Source organism: Alosa sapidissima, chromosome 9 (genome assembly GCF_018492685.1).
Source record: "Alosa sapidissima isolate fAloSap1 chromosome 9, fAloSap1.pri, whole genome shotgun sequence".
NCBI lineage: Eukaryota > Metazoa > Chordata > Actinopteri > Clupeiformes > Clupeidae > Alosa > Alosa sapidissima.
This window is the reverse complement of record NC_055965.1, coordinates 19,772,602-19,795,315: the sequence shown is the minus strand read 5'-3', so window position 1 is coordinate 19,795,315 and position 22,714 is coordinate 19,772,602. Positions and strand designations below refer to the sequence as shown.

The 22,714-nt window shown below is 42.2% G+C and overlaps 1 protein-coding gene and 1 long non-coding RNA gene across 2 annotated transcripts in view; one reads left to right on the top strand and one right to left on the bottom strand.

Moving 5' to 3' along the window:
- Nucleotides 1–22,714, bottom strand: part of LOC121717888 (activating transcription factor 7 interacting protein) — a 44,447-nt gene that overhangs the window by 9,983 nt on the left and 11,750 nt on the right. The window contains 1 exon segment of the mRNA XM_042102594.1: nucleotides 803–863. The gene's annotated coding sequence lies outside the window, so the exon portion shown is untranslated.
- LOC121717931 lies at nucleotides 5,853–6,255 on the top strand. The gene is made up of 2 exons (XR_006033828.1): nucleotides 5,853–6,047; nucleotides 6,137–6,255. It is a non-coding gene; the product is annotated as an uncharacterized LOC121717931 (long non-coding RNA).

The following is a 22,714-nucleotide window of genomic DNA, read 5'->3' as shown; positions in this document are numbered from 1 at the left end:
TGCCTGCAGTGCCGCCCACCTTATCACTTAAAAAGGCTGATTTGAAGCCCAAAAAAAAGCAGGTTTTTCTCACACGCTACTCTAACCTCAAAAAAGAAAAAAAAAGAAAAAAAAAATTCTTCTACCAAGCAAGACGACTGAGATACCTAGATTTCTAGACGAAACCAAAAGGTTGCAACCAATGCAAACAGACCTGTCCTAGCCCACACCTGGCTCTCTGCCTCCTCCCCAGGTGGTTTGAGCACCGGTCAGGGCGGACGGCCTGTGAGAAGCAGAGGCAGAGCAGCTCACTGTGGTCTAACGCACTGAGGCAGGCGGCAGGAAACACAGCACAGACCTCGTCTGTCTCCTCCCCCTCTAAACCCTAATTGGTTGCTGGCTGCAGCCAATTGGAGAGAGGCAGGCTACAGCTGTCTGGTTTCTTTGCGCCAAAGGGGGCAGGGATTATGCAATGCTGTCGGTATGGCAATATAAAATTCCGTCTACGGAACCCGGGCCTTAAGAACTGCCCGACATATTTCTCTAGGCTGGACCGGGGCCAATTAATCTTTAAGCTAATAAAGCAGGTTAGCATTTATATGAAGAAGCATCTGTCAAGAAACAATTTTATAAAAAATATTCATTACAAGATGTGTGATTTATGAATAAGTCATAACACATCAGCGTAGTTATTGAAATACTAATATCTAGGCCAGAGGACTGCAAATATATGTTGAGGTAATGTCTACGACCGATAGGAATTTCAATAAACAAGGTTTAATTGGTCTGACATTTAAATCACAAAACAAATTAAAAGTCCTACCTGAGTGTTAGGATGCTTACAGATGTGCTGTTCATGGATCAAACAAGCAGGATTCCAGAACCTGGTGAACAAAGACAAAGACAGAAAGAGGCAACAGTTTAGCAAAGGTCCCCTCTACAGAATTCCACTTTATTCACATGGAATCTTGTATAACCTTTACAACGTCAGTAAACAGACATGTCATTACGTTAAACTTTTCAAATATTTTTTTTTTTTTAAAAAGCAACAGGGAAAGCCCTTGATTGAACTGCTAAAAAAAAAAAAAAACAGCAAGCAAACTCAATATCAGAGTTAAAGTGAGTGTGTCAGACTTCACATATCTCTGTTTGAGCTATGTGGAACAACCAAAATAATTGATAGGCTAATATAAAAATACTAGGCCTTGTTAACAAAATCTGAGATAACGACACCATAAAATCACCCCCACAAATCTACAAAATCAGGCCAGATGTTCATCGCCGCAGTCCAAAGACTTCATTGATATCTGGTATCCTTCAAATAATAATAATTAAAAAATAAATAAAATAAAATATGCCAGTCACAGGATATTGCGAAAAACAGATACAGCAATAGCACAACAATAGTGCACCCAATTCAGCAACCATCTGCTAGGAAACACTCGAACAATGAGCTAAGATAAGAAGATAAGAATTGTCAGATATTGCTACGGTTACAGCAGCAGTTGATTATTGCTAGATAGCTTCTATAAGCAACATCCTTTCACAAAAAAATTACTATTACTAATTTATTCTGTTCCTTGCAGTGGAACAGAGAGCAGGGATTACTTATTGTTTCATTATTACAAGCTAGTCTCTGGAGATAGATGGCATGTAACTCCATCCTTGAGGACACGCTCACACACACGCGCGCACACACACACACACACACACACACACACACACACACACACACACACACACACACACACACACACACACACACACACACACACACACACACACGTGCGCGCACACACACACAGTAGTTTGATTAGCCATGCCTATTCAAACTAACTAACCCATTCATATTCCAGGGCTACCGCATCCTGAAATACTTGATTAGCCTCCCACACCCTCAAGATAGGGTGCACGAAAAACTCTGTGGTATGAAGACGCCCAGATCTACGCAATCACCAATGTGGCAATTGTGTGATTTGCTTACATGGTCCAGCCCTGAGCCTTAATACGTCCTTTGTTTGATTGGCAGGTGCCACACAAGATCATATCTGCACCAGTGACAGGGGTCAAAGGTCGCGCTCTGCACTGAAGAGGCTGAACTGCTGCTTTGCTTTGCTAGTCAAGTCTGCAATGCTGCTGAGCATGCCCAACCCAAGTACACTATCTATGCTGCAGACAGTGTGCAGAATCAGAATCCTTTTTCTTCCTGGTAGGCAATGTCAATATGCTAACCCATCAGCACACTGCACAAGCACGCGCACGGAGAACTGATCGGACTAGCATACAGAAGAAATTAAGGGCAGCACAAATTATACTGCACGGCACGCCTGCTTTTGTTGCCTGGAGTTACGCCCATAAATAAATAACACCTATAAATAAAGCACAAAGTAAAGGAGAGGGAGGGATCTAGATCTTAGATATAGACTTAGATCTGGGCAGTAAGGCATTTACATTATATCCCAATGTAGTACGCTGCACTTCCCAGGCAGAGAGGAAGTGCCTCTACAGCACAGCAACACACACACCCCATTTAGCTCTGCGCAGCAGGCTGCATCGTAGCGCTGCGCCACGCCACGTCACCGCCGCCCGTGCCACGATGGCTAATTGCAATCCATCCGCCATTCCCACGGATTCCAACGACTAGCTAGGCTAGTGCTTCAGAGACAGGCAATGCAATGTGAGGTGGGGTGGGGTGGGGTGTGATTACAGAGACAAGAGTCCCTTTCAAAGAGGAGGGTCCATCTCCGCAATCAGCGTCAGTGTTGGATGTTATGAGTAGGCATCTGGCGGACATACTGAGTAGACTACTAAGACTGCACGTGACAACAATGGGTCAAAACATTCCGGCAGAGCCACCGTTGACAGGATGCTCTCAAAAAGAGCCCTGGGGTATAAATTCAAGTTACACAGCAAAAATGAACTGATAAAATGTACCCAAATGCATGAAATAAATAAATGGACATTAATAATAACCTATTTCAGTATTTGAGTGCACACATCCAAATTAAGGTGCAGGAGCCAAAAGTCCAAGATCCAACGTCTGATGAAGAGCCAAAGGGCTCGAAACGTCATGTGTGTTGGGGATTGAACTCAAATAGAATTAAAAAAAAAAAAAACGGTGAGCAAGGGTGCGGACCTTCTGTGTTACATTAATAATAACCTGCCACCCTCCCCTATCTTGACAATAAATCATAGTATGTTCTTTACTGTACATAGCCAGGTAGAGAAGAGATTTTTTTTTTTTTGCTGTATTACTTACACACAACTCCAGGTAGTTCCAATTCACTCTCTACACTCCATCCTGCGCAGGCTGCGTCTTATCACGCTGCATCGCGACTAATTAAGGTTCTAGCTGGCTGTGGCGGTTTGCACCTGTTAGCTCGGGCTCAGGGGAAATATGATGTGGTGCCGTGGCAGAGCATTCTAAAGGGAGCAGCATGATCCTATGAAAAATATTGGACCATAACCATAGCCTACTGGTGCGCAAGAGCATATCGAATGAAACATTCTCGAAGTGTGCTCCGATACTGTTCATTTAAAACCCACACAGATAAAAATGAAAGGTAAAACTAATGCTTGCTCGCAAGTGGCAGTGTCCCTTACAACCTTCATACAGAACATCCCCGTTCTGCAGTGTTCCCAGACTCCAGGCGTCACAAGGCACAGCACAGCCGAGACGGTGCGTGCGAGGGACTGCTGCCATCTCACTGCCAATTCCGCCCCAGTATGGCTAACTGCTGCCTCTTCGGGCGTTCCAGCTGTTCCCAACCCGCTAGCTGCGTCTCTGGGGTCTGTGTGGTGGAGTGACTGCTGCAGTGGAGCATGACCCCCCCCCCCCCCCCCCAGCGAAGAACAGAATCTCAATCAGCGCACTGGCGCCAGGGCACACCCGTGGCGGGAATCTCTTCACCGTACTACTAAACACCATCACCATCAGCGCCGTGCCGCGTTCTCTGGTGACCCTGAAGGGCATGCCGCTGTTACGTCGAGTGAAAACACCACCAAAGTTACAAATCTAAATCACTAAAGACAAAATGAGGAATTCAGTCTGGAGCTCCTCGGACTAGTCTATTTGTACAAGACTCATTTCATGGCTGTCCCCATGGCAACAATGTTTAATCTAATAAATGCATGAAACATGCATTACACTGGCACGGATACAATTAGAAATAGCAATGCATCTTCACTCTCAACTCTGCATAGGCTACATAAACTATTGTCACATTGGCGGTGATAGTTGATAGTGATGGTTGTCTCCTGTACATCAGGTTTTCAAACTATAGGCCTACCCACTTGCTAGCTATAGCAAAGAACCTTCCCCAGCAGAGGAAATCAATCCGACTGAAATACTCAACAGGGAATAAGGACTAGCGCACGCGCGCACACGTGCGCACACACACGCACACACGCACACACACGCACACACACACACACACACACACGCACACACACACGCACACACACACAGAGAACATACCCCATACTTCAGTGGTACCAATACGGTGTCTTTCTCAGAGGAGCCACTGGAGCTAGGCCTCCATGATGGTCTTGCGGGAGAAATATTTAAATAATTGCGATAAATGTGCTTACTTTCAAAAACTCTGAATTCTGATTAGAACAGTGAATATCTGATTACAGCATTCAACGGAAATCTGGTGACAACAAACCAAACGCCGTTCTTAATAATAATAATAATTTTTCAGAGCAAGATACCCCCTGAAAGATCAGATTGATTTGTGAGCACAATGAAAACCACTGGCTGCACCAAACTGAAAAAAAAAAAATAAACTGTTTCAGTGCAGCAACATGGAGTCTCTTCATTGAAATCTGGCAGTGATCCCTGCTAGATTCCTTGACTGGGATCGACTTGGCCCCATTCCTGCTGTTTCACTGCACAAGGCTTCTCTTGTCCCACGTGTTGCATTTTTAGCGCAAGTTCCTTCCCCACCCCACCCCCATCTAAGGTCTTAGTTGCAGTGGTGCCCATTGTTTGGACGAGTTTACAGCAGCCATCTTAGAAAGCCAGTACAAACGGGCTGGGACCGACTAGCTTGGGAGGGACAATTTCAACCGCTCTTGTTTCTAAAACAAGGCAGGGCAACCACACTGTTTCTCTGAACAGAACACTTACAAGAATGTAAAACACTTCAAGGGTGTAAGAGACAATAGCAACTGATCGAACCATCAGGTGGTGTCTAAGTATGTGGGTAAGTGTCTGCCCTGGGTGCGCTAAGAATAAATGGTAAACTTCCTAACAGAAGAGTCACATTTTTTGTTTTGCTAAGAGAATGAAACCATACATTTTTTTTAATTTTTTTTCAATTTGGAGGTTTACCACTTACTCTGGAGGTAAGTGACAACAGGTTTGTCTTTACTGCCTTAACCACGTATTTGGAAAAACTTCCAGGAGATCCACCGACAATTCAAGTCTTTTAGATGCAATACTACATTTTCTTCATCACCATTCTGTCTGCAAAGGCCAAGTTCAATCATCCACTCAAAACACTGACCCATAGGAAAGGATCTCTCCATCTCATTTGTATTCCATTTCTCCTACACATAATTGAGCTCAGTTTAACAGTTCAGTGTCAGATTTTGGCCTTTTCCTCAGATTTCAAGAGAGTTCCATTATCAGCATCATAGTTGGCCCCACAAGACTTCCTTTTGAACATTCCATATGTTATCTTAATGTAGAGGAAGTAGATTGGGGCCCAAATAGAACGTTCAAGCAGTGTTGTTGTTTTGATTGTTGAAAGGGTCTATAATGAACGTGGCCCATTGTGACGTCACTAAAGGGTCTATATATATAGACAAATTTAAACTACACTTTCTTTTTTTCTTCTCGATCTATTCTTATTGCTTTTTACTTTCTCAGCTATAGAGAATCCGGTGAAATCTCAATAAGAGCTGATTTCTTTCTTGTGAGAATAAAGAAAATATATTTTTGAGACCAGGAATGTTCCTCTCGGGAGGTTCACATTCACCAGTTCACTTCCTACCTCTGCGCTCCGTGAGCGAATACATAGTGTTCCACCAGAATATTCCCCCGCTCCAAACCCAGTCAACATGTAAGTTGTCCCTTTCTTCACTCTTCTCTTTTTACAACTATCTTCTTCCTAACAGTCTATGGTTACTTATGGATATCCTCGCTCAACAGAACTAGAGCAGTTCCACCACGGGTGCTTTGATCCTATGGTGTTGTACACACTCACCGGATAAAACATGGAATATTACTGTCACCATAGAAACACAAATTGAAGAAAGCTCACAGTAAAGGTACGAGAACAACTGCATCCATGGCAACCCATTCCGTAACACTACACTATCACTTCTGAGCTACACAACAGACATGGTAGCCAATGACAACAGGTTCTCTCAGCACAATGCGGAATGCTATGCTAGGATACTGATGGTAGACTATTTGTTTTCATCTTCCCCCAATTTCCACACACTCATATGACCAAAGTCATCCGCTAATAGATATGCATATAGGCCAATTCATCATAGAAAAAAATTCTGAACTACAAGCTGTTAAAAATGTACTGTCACATACTATATGTAATACCGGCCTACACTCTACCATTTAGCTAGCTTGTCATGTAGATCTAAGTGTAAACCACTACTTGCAAACAATAGTTTCCTTGTGATCCCTTTTCTCTATGTAAATCTTGGCACTTGGCATAATTTCCCCCTCCATTCCTCTGTCAGAAGAAAATGTTTGTGGCGCAAAAAAAAAGGAGAGAGATGCCAGTTGGCCTCAAGGAGCCTGTACTCTGGGTTCAGAACTAAGGAAAGGCAAAGGCACTGAACAGCAGCACCAGTGAGCAAAAACAACATTCAATGCAGTTGTATTTTTGCTGTGTTGTGCATTTTGGCCTAATGCTCTATTTATATGCTTGTTCATGATGTACTTATTCTAAATATGTTTTTGTTAGTCAGATAAAAAAATCTGTTCGCAAACTAGGTATGCCCATCACTAGAAGCCTGGAGTAACAAAAGGGCAATCAGACAAAGGCAATCAGACAAAGGCAGACCGACCTGGTTGCCTGATGTGATAACCAGCCTGGGGGTTTACTCAAGACCAAAACACCCATTGACAACAGGCTGTACTTCCTGTTTGTGATGACCGTTGTAGGCGAGCCTGCAGGGATGGCTGTGATAGTGCCTCTAGGGGTTGCCACACCTTAATGCCCTTCTCTTGACATTGTTTTGATCTTTGATATTCATAATAAATAAGCCAATATAATAGCTGCCAGTCCCATCTGTTTACAGTTCATTAGCCTATTTTGTGCAATGCCTTGCAGATTTTTACCGAGTGTCAAATGTGACGGTCAAACTCCAAAACCGAAAAGACAAAAAGGTAAATTGACCGGTCTACATGTCAACAATTACATTGGCGAACTAGGAGTCTAGTTACAGCTACTGCTTTTACTTCCTCTGTCTATACCCCACTATATTTATGACCCAAATCTCTGCAACCTCACATTAGTGCAGTTACAGAATTTCTCAACAACAAAACCCCCAGCGAAAGATAGCTAGCTGAGCTATTACTGCAACAACCCTTTCGAGGTTGTTCAGAGAGACACAAACAGGGTGGGGGAAGGGAGGTGAAAGCTGGGACTGTACCATTTCAGACAGGGGGGGCATAGTGTATGTAAAGTAAATCATGCACCAAGCAAGACTATTTAAAAGGAAATAAAACTGATTAAATGATTATATAGTCTCATGCACTGTTCAAGGAAGACAAACTGAGCCGTCTTCTCTTCTATTAGAAGATGTTGGGCATGTTAAATTCATTTACATTTGTCTCAGTCAGAAAGGATCAAGGTCATTTATTTGGTTCTGCTGTTAAGATCAAACTGGCCCAAAAAGATGCCCTCTGAGGTCACCCTTGACCCCAAAACCAGGTCTTCCCTGTGCAAGACCGCACAAAGTGGGCAGCGCAGCGCGTGTGCAAAACGGCTCCCCCTCCCCCACTCCAGCACACTCGCACTGAGCACACCGAGTGCAGAGTGGAAAATTACAGAAAAGCACATGCAATACCAGTGCTCAACAGTAGGGGGCAAATAGGGCTATTTCCATGTGAGAAAACTTGGCATAGGTACAATTTTTAAAATAACTGTCAGTCTGTTGTCTTTGCGCTGTAAGTAACAGCTATGGACACTGCCTTACAAGGTCATGATACAACTACATCATCAAATAGCTCATGGCATGGTAATTGAACCAAATATTGAAACATTATACAAGGGTTAACCGTATCGAAAGCATCACTGATCTCCATGTCTGTATTTTTGTGGTAGCTAGCAAGGCTCTAACAGCAACTGACTCAATCACCAGTTAACATACTGTGACAAAGTACCCGAAATAAGCACTCAATTTTAAAAAAGACACTTAGGGCAGGGTTCTTAAGGCTGGGATGCAATTTCAAAAACAGGCAGCCTACATCAGGTATACAACTCATTCAACATTGCACAAATTAGCCAGAGGGAGACTGCTCGCTACTCCTTAAGGAGACTCACCCTCAGGGTGTAGGCCTGTACTGTAACCAGGAGCAAAGGACAGAGCTGTCCCCTGAACTACTCATGTCTCCCAAAACAACCTATAACTACTAGGGAAGGGGAAGTACTAGGGAAAAGGTCCCCGAAACTCCACAGGGGTCAGGCCTGTTCAGTCATGAGTATGCCCATCATGATAGTGATGCTGGACTTTGCTAAAACCCTCACCACTGTTTGCAGGCTGTAGAAATATTATTGAAGGGAGTTTTACTGTTGTTTTCTGTCTCTAGTTAACATTCCATTTATTAAAAATTAGTCTTATGAAAAATTACTCTGGACAAATCTCCCAGTGAAACACCGTACTCGTCAACAGAAGCCTGGAGGAACCGAGACCAGACTGGCACAGACAGTCAGACCTGGATGTCTGGAGAAGGAACCCGAGGTTGCATTTCCTGCAATGTAGGATGTCATTTACCTTTATGATTGCCTCACTTTGATTATTTGGGCTTGCATGTCTTTGGTCTGCTCATTATCCAAAACTTTTAATAAAATGCTGTTTATTTTCCTATTTTGTGCAATACCTTGGGTCTTCCTGAGAGTTCAATTTGACACACTAACTCCCTATAACATATATTAATAATTTATAAGTGAATGGGTAATTTAGTGCTATAGTTGTAACTTTCATTGGCAGCAAAAAAATAGGTTATAATATATATTTTATCCCAAATCTTTCCAACTTTTTACATTAGCACAATTAGAAAAATGAATCACTGCTTGGCACAATGAAATGAACTTGCAGTACAGAAGATCTGAACTGAATTGATCTAAACTGTGTCAAAAGCTGAGAAAGACAAACAATAACCCCAGCGAAAGATAGCTAGCTGAGCTATTACTGCAACAACACTTTAGAGGTTGTTCAGAGAGACACAAACAGGGTGGGGGAAGGGAGGTGGAAGCTGGGACTGTACTAACTCAGACAGAGGGGGGGGGGGGGCATAGTGTATGTAAAGTAATTCATACACCAGGCGAGACTATTTGAAAGGAAATAAAACTGATTAAATATGAATATATTCTCATGTACTGTACAAGGAAGACACACTGAGCCGTCTTCTCTTCTATTAGAAGATGTTGGGCATGTTAAATTCTTTTACATTTGTCTCCCTCAGAAAGGATCAAGGTCATTTATTTGGTTCTGCTGTGAAGATCAAACTGGCCCAAAGAGATGCCCTCTGAGGTTACCTTTGACCCCAAAACCAGGTCTTCCCTGTGCAAGACCGCACAAAGTGGGCAGCGCAGCGCGTGTGCAAAACGGCTCCCCCTCCCCCACTCCAGCACACTCTTCACTGAGCACACCGAGTGCAGAGTGGAAAATTACAGAAAAGCACATGCAATACCAGTGCTCAACAGTAGGGGGCAAATAGGGCTATTTCCATGTGAGAAAAATTGTCAGTAACTGACTGTCTGTTGTCTTTGCACTGTGAATAACAGCTAGGGATACTGCCTTACAAGGTCATGATACAACTACATCATCAAATAGTTCATGACATGGGAAATTAAAATATTTGGTTAACATTAAATACAAGGGTTAACCGTCTCGAAAGCATCACTGACCTCCATGTATGTATTTTTGTGGTAGCTAGCAAGGCTCTAACAGCAACGGACTCAATGCCCAGTTAAGATACTGTGACAGAGTACCCGAAATAATCACAACACTCAATTTGAGGGTTAAAAAAAAGACACTTAGGGCAGGGTTCTTAAGGCTGGGATGCAATTTCAAAAACAGGCAGCCTACATCAGGTATACAACTCATTCAACATTGCACAAATTAGCCAGAGGGAGACTGCTCGCTACTCCTTAAGGAGACTCACCCTCAGGGTGTAGGCCTGTACTGTAACCAGGAGCAAAGGACAGAGCTGTCCCCTGATCTACTCATGTCTCCCAAAACAACCTATAACTACTAGGGAAGGGGAAGTACTAGGGAAAAGGTCCCCGAAACTCCACAGGGGTCAGGCCTGTTCAGTCATGAGTATGCCCATCATGATAGTGATGCTGGACTTTGCTAAAACACTCACCACTGTTTGCAGGCTGTAGAAATATTATTGAAGGGAGTTTTACTGTTGTTTTCTGTCTCTAGTTAACATTCCATTTATTAAAAATTAGTCTTATGAAAAATTACTCTGGACAAATCTCCCAGTGAAACACCGTACTCGTCAACAGAAGCCTGGAGGAACCGAGACCAGACTGGCACAGACAGTCAGACCTGGATGTCTGGAGAAGGAACCCGAGGTTGCATTTCCTGCAATGTAGGATGTCATTTACCTTTATGATTGCCTCACTTTGATTATTTGGGCTTGCATGTCTTTGGTCTGCTCATTATCCAAAACTTTTAATAAAATGCTGTTTATTTTCCTATTTTGTGCAATACCTTGGGTCTTCCTGAGAGTTCAATTTGACACACTAACTCCCTATAACATATATTAATCATTTATAAGTGAATGGGTAATTTAGTGCTATAGTTGTAACTTTCATTGGCAGCAAAAAAATAGGTTATAATATATATTTTATCCCAAATCTTTCCAACTTTTTACATTAGCACAATTAGAAAAATGAATCACTGCTTGGCACAATGAAATGAACTTGCAGTACAGAAGATCTGAACTGAATTGATCTAAACTGTGTCAAAAGCTGAGAAAGACAAACAATAACCCCAGCGAAAGATAGCTAGCTGAGCTATTACTGCAACAACCCTTTAGAGGTTGTTCAGAGAGACACAAACAGGGTGGGGGAAGGGAGGTGAAAGCTGGGACTGTACTAACTCAGACGGAGGGGGGGGGGGGGGGGCATAGTGTATGTAAAGTAATTCATACACCAGGCGAGACTATTTGAAAGGAAATAAAACTGATTAAATATGAATATATTCTCATGTACTGTACAAGGAAGACACACTGAGCCGTCTTCTCTTCTATTAGAAGATGTTGGGCATGTTAAATTCTTTTACATTTGTCTCCCTCAGAAAGGATCAAGGTCATTTATTTGGTTCTGCTGTTAAGATCAAACTGGCCCAAAAAGATGCCCTCTGAGGTCACCTTTGACCCCAAAACCAGGTCTTCCCTGTGCAAGACCGCACAAAGTGGGCAGCGCAGCGCGTGTGCAAAACGGCTCCCCTCCCCCACTCCAGCACACTCTCACTGAGCACACCGAGTGCAGAGTGGAAAATTACAGAAAAGCACATGCAATACCAGTGCTCAACAGTAGGGGGCAAATAGGGCTATTTCCATGTGAGAAAAATTGTCAGTAACTGACTGTCTGTTGTCTTTGCGCTGTGAATAACAGCTAGGGATACTGCCTTACAAGGTCATGATACAACTACATCATCAAATAGTTCATGACATGGGAAATTAAAATATTTGGTTAACATTAAATACAAGGGTTAACCGTCTCGAAAGCATCACTGACCTCCATGTATGTATTTTTGTGGTAGCTAGCAAGGCTCTAACAGCAACGGACTCAATGCCCAGTTAAGATACTGTGACAGAGTACCCGAAATAATCACAACACTCAATTTGAGGGTTAAAAAAAAGACACTTAGGGCAGGGTTCTTAAGGCTGGGATGCAATTTCAAAAACAGGCAGCCTACATCAGGTATACAACTCATTCAACATTGCACAAATTAGCCAGAGGGAGGCTGCTCACTACTCCTTAAGGAGACTCACCCTCAGGGTGTAGGCCTGTACTGTAACCAGGAGCAAAGGACAGAGCTGTCCCCTGATCTACTCATGTCTCCCAAAACAACCTATAACTACTAGGGAAGGGGAAGTACTAGGGAAAAGGTCCCCGAAACTCCACAGGGGTCAGGCCTGTTCAGTCATGAGTATGCCCATCATGATAGTGATGCTGGACTTTGCTAAAACCCTCACCACTGTTTGCAGGCTGTAGAAATATTATTGAAGGGAGTTTTACTGTTGTTTTCTGTCTCTAGCTAAAATTCCATTCATTAAAAATCAGTCTTATGAAAAATTACTCTGGACAAATCTCCCGGGGAAACACTGTACTCGTCACCAGAAGCCTGGAGGAACCGAGACCAGTCTGGCACAGACAGTCAGACCTGGATGCCCGGAGAAGGAACCCGAGGTTGCATTTCCTGCAATGTAGGATGTCATTTACCTTTATAATTGCCTCACTTTGATTATTTGGGCTCTCATGTCTTTGGTCTGCTCATTATCCAAAACTCTTAATAAAATGCTGTTTATTTTCCTATTTTGTGCAATACCTTGGGTCTTCCTGAGAGTTCAATTTGACACACTAACTCCCTATAACATATATTAATAATGTATAAGTGAATGGGTAATTTAGTGCTATAGTTGTAACTTTCATTGGCAGCAAAAAAATAGGTTACAATATATATTTTATCCCAAATCTTTCCAACTTTTTACATTAGCACAATTAGAAAAATGAATCACTGCTTGGCACAATGAAATTAACTTGCAGTACAGAAGATCTGAACTGAATTGATCTAAACTGTGTCAAAAACTGAAAAAGACAAACAAAAACCCCAGCGAAAGATAGCTAGCTGAGCTATTACTGCAACAACACTTTAGAGGTTGTTCAGAGAGACACAAACAGGGTGGGGGAAGGGAGGTGGAAGCTGGGACTGTACTAATTCAGACGGGGGGGGGGGGGGGGGGGTCATAGTGTATGTAAAGTAATTCATACACCAGGTGAGACTATTTAAAAGGAAATAAAACTGATTAAATATAAATATATTCTCATGTACTGTACAAGGAAGACACACTGAGCCGTCTTCTCTTCTATTAGAAGATGTTGGGCATGTTAAATTCTTTTACATTTGTCTCCCTCAGAAAGGATCAAGGTCATTTATTTGGTTCTGCTGTGAAGATCAAACTGGCCCAAAAAGATGCCCTCTGAGGTCACCTTTGACCCCAAAACCAGGTCTTCCCTGTGCAAGACCGCACAAAGTGGGCAGCGCAGCGCGTGTGCAAAACGGCTCCCCTCCCCCACTCCAGCACACTCTCACTGAGCACACCGAGTGCAGAGTGGAAAATTACAGAAAAGCACATGCAATACCAGTGCTCAACAGTAGGGGGCAAATCGGGCTATTTCCATGTGAGAAAAATTGTCAGTAACTGACTGTCTGTTGTCTGCGCTGTGAATAACAGCTAGGGATACTGCCTTACAAGGTCATGATACAACTACATCATCAAATAGTTCATGACATGGGAAATTAAAATATTTGGTTAACATTAAATACAAGGGTTAACCGTCTCGAAAGCATCACTGACCTCCATGTATGTATTTTTGTGGTAGCTAGCAAGGCTCTAATAGCAACGGACTCAATCACCAGTTAAGATACTGACAGAGTACCCAAAATAATCACAACACTCAATTTGAGGGTTAAAAAAAAGACACTTAGGGCAGGGTTCTTAAGGCTGGGATGCAATTTCAAAAACAGGCAGCCTACATCAGGTATACAACTCATTCAACATTGCACAAATTAGCCAGAGGGAGACTGCTCGCTACTCCTTAAGGAGACTCACCCTCAGGGTGTAGGCCTGTACTGTAACCAGGAGCAAAGGACAGAGCTGTCCCCTGATCTACTCATGTCTCCCAAAACAACCTATAACTACTAGGGAAGGGGAAGTACTTGGGAAAAGGTCCCCGAAACTCCAAAGGGGTCAGGCCTGTTCAGTCATGAGTATGCCCATCATGATAGTGATGCTGGACTTTGCTAAAACCCTCACCACTGTTTGCAGGCTGTAGAAATATTATTGAAGGGAGTTTTACTGTTGTTTTCTGTCTCTAGCTGAAATTCCATTTATTAAAAATTAGTCTTATGAAAAATTACTCTGGACAAATCTCCCGGTGAAACACTGTACTCGTCACCAGAAGCCTGGAGGAACCGAGACCAGACTGGCACAGACAGTCAGACCTGGATGTCTGGAGAAGGAACCCGAGGTTGCATTTCCTGCAATGTAGGATGTCATTTACCTTTATGATTGCCTCACTTTGATTATTTGGGCTTGCATGTCTTTGGTCTGCTCATGATCCAAAACTTTTAATAAAATGCTGTTCATTTTCCTATTTTGTGCATTACCTTGGGTTTTCCTGAGAGTTCAATTTGACACACAAACTCCCTATAACATACATTAATAATTTATAAGTGAATGGGTAACTTAGTGCTATAGCTGTAACTTTCATTGGCAGCAAAAATAGGTTTTAATATATATTTTATCCCAAATCTTTCCAACTTTTTACATTAGCACAATTAGAAAAATGAATCACTGCTTGGCACAATTCAATTTACTTGCAGTACAGAAGATCTGAACTGAATTGATGTAAACTGTATCAAAATCTGAGAATGACAGAAACAAAAACCCTAGTGAAAGATAGCTAGCTGAGCTATTACTGCAACAACCCTTTAGAGGTTGTCCAGAGAGACACAAACAGGGTGGTGGAAGCTGGGACTGTACCATTTCAGACAGGGGGAGCATAGTGAATGTAAAGTAAGTCATGCACCAGGCAAGACTATTTAAAAGGAAACAACACTGATTAAATGATTATATAGTCTCATGTACTCTTCAAGGAAGACACTCTAAGCCGTCTTCTCTTCTATTAGAAAATGTTGGACATGTTAAATTCTTTTACATTTTTCTCCCTCAGAAAGGATCAAGGTCATTTATTTGGTTCTGCTGTTAAGATCAAACTGGTCCAAAAAGATGCGCTGCCAGGTCACCTTTGACCCCAAAACCAGGTTTTCCCTGTGCAAGATCGGACAAAGTGGGCAGCGCAGCGCGTGTGCAAAGCGGCTCCCCTCCCCCACTCCAGCACACTCTCACTGAGCACATTGAGTGCAGAGTGGAAAATTACAGAAAAGCACATGCAATACCAGTGCTCAACAGTAGGGGGCAAATAGGGCTATTTCCATGTGAGAAAACTTGGCATAGGTACAAATTTTAAAGTAACTGTCAGTCTGTTGTCTTTGCGCAGTAAGTAACAGCTATGGACACTGCCTTACAAGGTCATGATACAACTATATCATCAAAAAGTTCATGGCATGGTAATTGAACCAAATATTTAAACATTAAATACAAGGGTTAACCGTTTCGAAAGCATCACTGACCTCCATGTCTGTATTTTTGTGGCAGCTAGCAAGGCTCTAACAGCAACGGACTCAATGCCCAGTTAAGATACTGTGACAAAGTACCCGAAATAATCACAGCACTCAATTTGAGGGTTAAAAAAAGACACTTAGGGCAGGGTTCTTAAGGCTGGGATGCAATTTCAAAAACAGGCAGCCTACATCAGGTATACAACTCATTCAACATTGCACAAATTAGCCAGAGGGAGGCTGCTCACTACTCCTTAAGGAGACTCACCCTCAGGGTGTAGGCCTGTACTGTAACCAGGAGCAAAGGACAGAGCTGTCCCCTGATCTACTCATGTCTCCCAAAACAACCTATAACTACTAGGGAAGGGAGAGTACTAGGGAAAAGGGGTAAGGCCTAAGGCTTGTCCTGTAACATACACCCTTGTCCTGATAATGATGTTGGATTGCAGAATCCCTGTTAAACTTTATAGATATTACAATAGCTAGCGTTTGATCATTTCGTTCAGTTCATTACACTCTTAAGAGATAGCAGTTGAACAACAATGGAATTTGTAACCGTTGATATGTTGGGTTTGGACTGAACTACTTGCCAACATTTTTGGCAGGTTTAAAATAAATACATAATACATAGTTGATGCCATCTACATGGCTCAGATAATGAGATCTCCCACTTTCTTAATTGATGTTCTTAGTGTTGGTTTGTACTTCCTCTCCTTACAAAAGCCTAATCGAGCAGCAGTTTGTCTGTGTCAGAGTGCTGAGACTTCTAATGCAACTCAAGGCTTGCTTGTGGTGCCATGACCATTAATTCACAGTCATGATGAATCATGAGAAAACAAAACAAAACAAAAAACTGTATCATGTGTGAAGAATTACTACCGCCACATTTTTACAGTTTGTACAGTAAATGTTTATATTTACTGTAACCATGCCTTATGAGAGTTGATTTTTGACTGACTTTTTTATTTTTTGGATAAATACTACAGAATTAAATCCATGTTACAAGACTATGAACTGGATGGGGAAAAAATAGACTAGACTAGCTATTTTACTCGACTAGCTTTTTTTTGTTTGTTTTCTTTTAATAGCTACTTTTTGTAAGACATCTCAAAACAAGCATCCGTGTCTCAACCATCACATGCTGTATTGGGATTCACAGGTGTATGAGTGGTTTCCCTCAGATCCGCTCTAAAAAGCAATCATCATATAGACTGCCACAGCTGTGTGTGTGTGTGTGTGTGTGTGTGTGCGCGCGTGTACTTGCACTCACATGTGTGGTGCAAGCTTGGTGCTCCAGATGTTTTTAACTTGCGCATAGCTACCCCAGTGCAGGCTGAAGACAGAAGAAACTAAAGAGAAGGTGGACATGGCACGTTGAGCATGGAACACACTGAGGCATAAGCCAGAGGATTTCCTGTGTTCCTACTAGATGAGGAAGGGATATTGCCGCGATCCATAACAAGCAGTTTTCAGTGTTCCGACCACTGCATAGCATCCTGCCAGAATTAGCCCACCAGGAAATCAGGAATTGATTATTAAACTGCTTTGTATTGGAATGGAACTAATATAATTGTAATAATAATAATTGCAAGAAATGTTAATAAAATGTATGTATGGTGCGTTTCTCGTAAAATGTGACTGGTGAAGACTTAATTTGGTTACAGAAAAAAGCAGTCTTTTTCTGACATGGCAGTTTAGCGATGTTTAGCCATCTTACATGACTAGTTAATGATTAGATGACTGCTGTACGGTGAAGCCAAATTGTTTAAAAAAAAAAAATTTGCATTCAGTGGAACTTAAACATTTAATAAAAATGATGTAAATATTTCACTTTTTGCCTGATGATTAAATTTACAAGAAATCAAAAAAGGTCTGCAGTGCCTGTGTTTACACTGCTAGCCAATCAGGACGTTGCACAACTCAAACCGGTTAAGACTGGATTAAACCAGTCTGGATAATGATGCACTATGAGGAAAGAAAAGCTTCTCTCGCTCTCTCTCTCTCTCTCTCTCTCTCTCTCTCTCTGTACTTCCACTGCTCTGCTACACAATTAACATCTCATGCTAATTGACATAATCAATAGTGACATATTTTAGGTTTGTCTTTATAGTTGTTGTTGTTTACTAAATATACTGAACAAATATTATAATTAAGCCCTTTTCATATTCTTCCATCACAAGTCCTGCACAAATGAATTACGCTACATTTAATTTTCATTACATGTTATGCCCTCATTTAAATATTATACACATTGTTTACATTGTACCTTTTCCTTTACTGCAGTAGCTTTAGAGACGGGGGGGGGGGGGGGGGTAACCGTGGCAGCTATACCTCTGGTGGCATTCACAGTCAATAATAGACTTACAAGTTCCCCCAGACAGGGGAGGTTATATATTAGTCTCATCAAATATTAACCTGGTAAAATATAGCCCCAGCGACAGCCCGGAAACTGAAATTTACCTTTCCTTTGTGACTTACTATCAATCACATTACGTATTATAATATTTACAGCTAGTCATTTGCTTGGTAGGAATGGTTCAATTAAGCCAACTTGTCTGTTTCAGCTGTGAAATCCAGCAACTAATGTGCTGTTTTTTTTCATATTTCACAAGAGACATTACATTACATTCATTAAATTAGACACAAGCATGGGTTAGCCTATAACAAGCGCCAACTGGCATGTCTCACTGACTTATGTTCATCTAAAAGAATAATTCTGCTAAAAATCTTCCATGCTGATGTCCTTGCATCTCAAAAAAGTGCTTCCTCAAGGAATTGTACAGGCAGCTAAAGTCCCAGCTTCACATGATGAATCTGGACTGTAAATAACTTGACTAGGCGATGCTGAATGCTTGTGGTATGGACAGTGTTTCAGGAGCATGTTTTACTATACACACTGCCCCTCCCCCGCTCCTTTCAACCATATCCGATTCCCATGCCGCTGTGCAGTTCCTCAAAATGGCCACCAGCTACACTGCTATGCTATGCTAGCTGCATAGCAGCAGCAGTGTGCATCACACACTAGACCTCTAAAAGAGGGAAAGTTGCTGACAGGACAGGCAGCAGGCACTGACTTGAATGTTGGATTAGAGGCGGAAGTGGATCAAATCTGTTCCCAGAGTTTTGTGCCTCTAACCTTCAGCATGGGAGGTTTACACATTCTAACAGAAGATTCTGTCCTGCTACAATTTAAGGTTCTAAAATTCAATGTCGAATTCAATGAACCCAGATTTTCTTTAGAACGTTCCATTTCCAACATTGCCATCACACCGGCTTAAGAGTTAAGGGTCTCTGAGTCTGGGTCTGCAGTGTGCACAGGCAGGGTACTCCTCACCTGGTCTGCAGCACAGCCTAGCAAAGCACTGCAGCAGGTGCTGATTCCCTCACCATGTAATAAAGAGTCATTAAAAACAGGCTGTTAAAAAAGCCTGAGGAAAAAAAAAAAAAGACAAAAGCCTGGACAAAAAAAAGTGTGTAAATTGTTGGGATCAGTACTGTATGTTGTTGCAGTGAAGCTTGAACTGCAATAAATCCTTAGCATTGAGTCAATCCACGAGTAGGTTTAACAAACATCAACCAGCCAACCAGTGTAGTCCAGGCACTGTTTCCCATTCCTTCGAGAACAGTTTCCGATTGATACAAACACAGAAAAACAGTGTTCCGGCCTTCAGCCATGACAGGAAAGGTTTTGTACCACCACTGCAGGTAGCTTTTCCAGAGAGGCATCGGCTTGCTGATTTCTTAATAAGGGCCAGTAGTAAGGTGTTGGGGATTAGATCGATTCAATTTGAGAGATGATTACCCCCAACACAGAGCAGGATTGGATTAGGCCTAAATGAAATATCCCACGGCTACAAGATAACCCTTGTAGTCTAACTTCTGTTTTCACATCTCTTCTGCCAGATTATGATAGAGATTTATCCCACACAGTAACCCAGACAAACACAAACAAGGCCTTGCTGACCAAAATCCTCATAACCCTTTTGTTTAAACACATATTGATCTGGACTAATTGAAATGCAATGCTACTACTGCCAAAGACATTTTCTAATTAAAGCTAATCAATTTGTGCACCGCCTAATTAGCACCACCTGACACCATTCTATGCAAAAGAAGAACCTTAACTTCCTGGGCAGAGCAAATACGGCAGAGAAGATAGTCAATGGTAAGTTCTAACGTACAACATGAAATGTGAAGAATGTGTGAAAAACTGTGAGGTAGCCTACAACTTTAGAACCTGGATTGCATAACAGACACGTTTAAATTATGCCGTATTTACGCTATACTGAAGTCACCACAGTCCTATTTAATAGTAGTTAAAATAAACTTCTAAAAAATGGACACATCACTAAGTCACAAGGAGCTGCATGCTGCCTCATTAAACACAAACTCATGTTCACACTGCATAGCTAACCAGAGCGCTAGCCATGCTGAGGCGCCTGTTACTTAGCTTAGGCTACTAAGCTGTTATCAGGCTACTACACACTTAAACTTGCTTATCAGTATCATACAATGTGATAAATGAACATTAAACCATAGCACAATTCAAGACAAATTTCATTCCCCATCCCTCACGCCCCCAAAAAAATTAACTAAGGGAAAAAAGGACAGTTAATCATCAAAATGTTTGCTGGACGCTAGCCAGTATATTTACGCTTCAGAAAATTTGACGTTTAAAACCGCAGTCTTTTCATTTGTATGTTGAGAGTGAGTACATAAAGAGTTTATTTCCTAAATATGACCTAACCTGAGGCTGCAGTCTTCCAGTGTAGTAGGGCTTGCGTTGAGAAAGCATGTGAAAGTGTGCTGCTTAGCAAACAAGGAGCACTGTTCTGCTGCTAGGGACAGCAGCAGGAGTGGGGGAGGGTGGCGAAAGCTGTTACCAGACTGTACCAATATTGTAGGGGGGAGGCTTTTTAGTTGTGTTACCAAGGATGTGTTACATGCTGATAGACTAGATACAAGGGGGGAAGCCCCTTACAAACCCCTGAACAAGTTTATCTTGTCACATTATCTTTGTTCTGTGTATGTCTGTGTGTGTGTGAGAAAGAGAGAGAACTCAGCAGGGAATATGGTCTTCAGCAGTATTCAGACAAAAACAAATATATAGAAATACACTCAAACAAGGTAACCTCAAACCCGCAAACATTTTTATTTGTACAGACAAAACAAAAGAACCGTCACCACACACAATTGTTCAAATACAAGTCCCCTCCCCCGCAATCCAGCACAGTCTGTCTCAGCAACGTAATGCAAGGCAAGCAGAGTGGAAAATTACCAGTCCTAGAACATACCATTGTTGCAACATTCCAGGGGATTGAATGTTACATCTGAACACCAGGGGGAGCATGGCAGTGGAGCAAAACTAGCAAATACAAGGTCATGGATCTCTAAAACCTGTCGAATAAACAACATAACCTTCAAACTAATGATTTCTTCACACATAAGTCCTAAGTTCCAAACACTTTCCAACTCTTTTCCGTTTAAAGTTGGTCTACTTCTCACCTTGTATGAGGATACCGTGTGCCCTGTCTGACTACTTACATGTGCTTCAGTACAACAGTTACACACTCAGAGTGGAAGCAATCTACACTAGTTCACTCTTCACGTCTTTCAAATCAAGATCAGTTAACAAGCAACAAAGTACGCCACACTTACTTTAACATGCAAAACCGTGAAAAACAGTAGGCCTAATAGCAATGCAGAGGAGTATTAGAGGGCCTCTACAACAGTCTACAATTGAGGGTTAGCTAGACCATTCAGAGGCATGCTCGAGGAGGTGAAAACATTATCCCTGTTCACAATTTTTCCCCTCCCATCATCCTGCAGTTTACTTCTATTGCTTCCCTCTATGGAATGCCTAGTCCTTCCCTCTGTGGAATGCCTAGTCCTCTCTGTAAAATGCCTAGTCCTTCTCTCTGTGGAATGTCTAGTCCTTCTCTCTGTGGAATGCCTAGTCCTTCTCTCTGCGGAATGCCTAGTCCTCTCTGCGGAATGCCTTTCCGTCTGTGCTAACCCCAAGCAATAACACTTGCACCCCACCCTATCCTCTCTGCCCCAATACATCCCGCAGTACCAACTAGGCTGCTCCAGTCGATACAATTTGACAGTTGAGAAGGAGAACTAATGATAAAATGTCTCGGATTAGCGATCTACTCTTCAGCAAGCAGCAGAGCACCCAGAGTACCACTCAAAATGGCTGCTGGCTGTTCACACAGCAGTCCCTTGTTGGCTGGTAACACTACCACTGTGAGTCTGAGTCCCTGTGCTGGCTCCCAATACCAAGATCAATCTCTGCATGCATTGCACTGTCATGACTCCAACACACATACAGCTGGAACATGCTGTGTTGCACATGCGTCCTCACGGAGAAGGGCTAGAGGTGGTTGCTATGGCATTACGATCAATCTGATGGTCACTACCGTTTTTGTACACACTTTGACCTTTCTTATTTAAACCTGAAAATGCCGAGTCATCATGTGATTATGAAATAGCCTAGTCACATTGTAATCCTTTGTGTCATCCTAATAGTCTATGGCCCAATGTTAAGAGTGCAATGTGAGTAGTTGTAGTTATTCTATGAAATAGTCAAGACAATGTTATAGTTGCCCATGTATGTTTTGCAGGATGTAAAAAAGCATCCAAGTGTTTTGATTTGAGCTCTAGTACCAGACTGGGGGGGGGGGGCTGAGTTAGGGCTAATTGTAATAATGTGATATTGTCAGAGTGCTGAGTTAGGACTAATTGTAATAATGTTATAATTGTCAGAGTGCTGAGTTAGTTGCGAGAGATGCATCCTCATATGTCATTTTTCTCTTATATCTAACGCGTAATCAGCCTTCTCCTTTAAAGAGGGGTGCATTCTTTGTGTGTGCCCATAGACCCTTTCAACAATAAAAACAAAAACAATGCTTGAACGTTCTATTTGGTTCCCAATCTACTTCCTCTGCATTAAGATAACATATGGAATGTTAAAACGGAAGTCTTGTGGGGCCAACTATGATGCTGATAATGGAACTCTCTTGAAAGGGTAGGATTTGTCACCAAGTGTGGTGCAGCACTACAGTGCCATCCATCGCACATACACAAACTAGAGACACGGCAAGCTGCAGAG